Below are 2,314 nucleotides of genomic sequence, written 5' to 3' on the forward strand. Positions count from 1 at the left end.
AATTCCAATACATAGCCTAATTTCACCAATTTCAACGTTTTGTGTAGTCTTATACCCAGTTTGGAGGGTCAACACATACCGAATGGCAACAGAGAGAGAGAGAGAGAGAGAGAGAGAGAGAGAGAGAGAGAGAGGAGAGAGAGAGAGAGAGCAGGAGCGGCGAAACGACGAAGAAGAAAAGGGATGGCGGTGGAGGGGGGGGGGGGGGGGGTTGGGTGGGGGGGGGGGGAGAGAGGGTAGGTGGAGCTTTATACGCGTGTTCTATCCATTTCTGCATAATGGAGTTTTTTTGTCTCTTGGTACAAGGACAAGTGTCGTTATTCTTTACGATTAGTGATTCACGATACCCTTATAAATTACGGCACTGGGTGTAATGCACTATAGCAAAATCTCGTTCTGTTAAGAGTGTTCGTTACAGGAAATAGGTATGCCCACAAAAAACTGGCTTGCACTGTCTCTGAAACCCATAGTAGACCATGCTGCTTAGTTGTCAATCAAGTTTTTTATAACCAAGTATTTTTACAAGCTAGCTATTGAATAAATTTGTTTTTTTCTCAGTCAAAACATATGCCCCTCAATGCTAACTTTCCTCTTTTAACGACTTTCTGGTCATTGCAAATTCGGCCCCATAATTTCTTATGGTGCGAAAACAGACAGAGGCCCATGGACCGAAAACGATTGCGTCACACTACGGCGATAATCCAGCAGTAAAACATCTTCATATAACCAAAAAGTAAATAATAAAGATATATATGCGCATTACGATTATAACAATTACATGTATAGCTGATAACAATCTGCATGAATAACTGGTAAACTGTTCTGCAATGACAGTTGAGTATAGCAATTATTTTACATAGGTACGAAAGTCAAGATGTCGTGACGTCATAATACAGAACTTGAAAGAACGTTCTAATTCAGAAAAATAATTACTTAAATTTGAGTCAGAGTCGAGTTACTTTTTCAATAACGAAATATTTTCAAAGTAATCATCATAAATATGTAAAATATTGATGTTTTACTACTTATTTAAAAAAATTAGCCAAGAGCACGCTTCTCGTCATCTTCTTTACCCAAAACAGCTGTTTACGCATGGCTTCTTGTTGGTGAGAAATCGTGTTTCGATTGTTGTGATATAAAAAGTGCTCCAGCGTCTGTGGGTACAAGTGGTGTGCGGATTTATCACAGGAAATGGAAAAGTTTGTTGACACAAGCGACTCCGTAAACATCGAGATGGCGTCATCTTGCGAAACATTTTTAGTTGTAAGTAAAAATTTCTAAAGCGTTTTGTGTGAGATTTCCACTGCCGTGGGCGCCATTTTCAGTACCCTCTGTTTAAATCTTAAAATTTGGCCTTAATTTCTAACTTTGGAGAAAATACTTACTTCGAAAGGAGAGTAGAGGTCTTTAGCTCCGTTTCTCACAACAACAAGTCGCGACTGATGCCCATCTCGGGTGTCAGGCAGGACGCGTTATAATGTACTTTTTCGGAGGGTGGCTTGCATTGATTGTAGGTGGCCTGCTTGGGCCTGCTGTGATGTTTTCTACCCTAGGTAGTAGAAGCTACTGAAAATTAAAAAATGACATAGCAAGGTTAGCTATAAATTGCAAAAGCACAACTTTGGCTCACTTAACATAATTCGATGTCATGGGCAAAGCCACGTAGCAAAATTAAGCATACCTAGCCTAGTGACAATATAAATTAGGTAGGTGTACACTACCTTCAATAAAGTAAGCCCACGTAGCATAATCCAATGCCTGCTCTATCATACACTTTATCTATGGCAACATTGATTTAATAATTTAACATTGATTTAATAATAAATAAACATTCTGTAATGCTATACTTACGATAATGAAAACTCAATGATCTTCATTTACCTATGCAAAAATTCTCAATCTAACGTCGAAGCCATTCGGTTTTTGACAGATGTAAACATTGAAGTCAAGTGTCTTCTGGATCTGGAACGGTCATTGCGTCATTTTTTTAAAATATAATTTCTGCTGTTGATTTAATTATATTGGCTGTGCATATTTCATATGCTATGTTGTTTTCGCTTCATTCGTTTACCAGGATTTTCTTCTGGTTTCACCGTTTCAGTGTTTTTTTTTTTAAATTCAAAATACTAAAAATTCACTGAATTTGAGTAGGTACTGTCTTTTGTTATGGAAATGAGAACAGCAATTACTGAGGTTTTGTGGTCAATGATCGTAATTCATCCCTGAAAGTCTTAATGTCCTTCAATCACAGTTTATATTACCCACGAATACTAGTTATTTGAAGTTAACCTGAGTTTTTCATTATTGTAATTGG

General features: G+C 37.6%; 1 protein-coding gene across 3 annotated transcripts in view; it reads right to left on the bottom strand.

The window, feature by feature from the left end:
* LOC135219299 (uncharacterized) overlaps positions 1-1,967 on the bottom strand; it is a 390,151-nt gene extending 388,184 nt beyond the window's left edge. Inside the window, exon 1 of one of the 3 annotated variants that reach the window (XM_064255955.1) lies at positions 1,852-1,967. The gene's annotated coding sequence lies outside the window, so the exon portion shown is untranslated. The remainder of the gene's footprint in view (positions 1-1,851) is intronic. The other 2 variants (XM_064255953.1, XM_064255954.1) reach the window with 2 other exon arrangements.
* Positions 1,968-2,314: the final 347 nt, after the last annotated feature.

This window comes from Macrobrachium nipponense, chromosome 1, assembly GCF_015104395.2.
Source record: "Macrobrachium nipponense isolate FS-2020 chromosome 1, ASM1510439v2, whole genome shotgun sequence".
Taxonomy (NCBI): Eukaryota; Metazoa; Arthropoda; class Malacostraca; order Decapoda; family Palaemonidae; genus Macrobrachium; species Macrobrachium nipponense.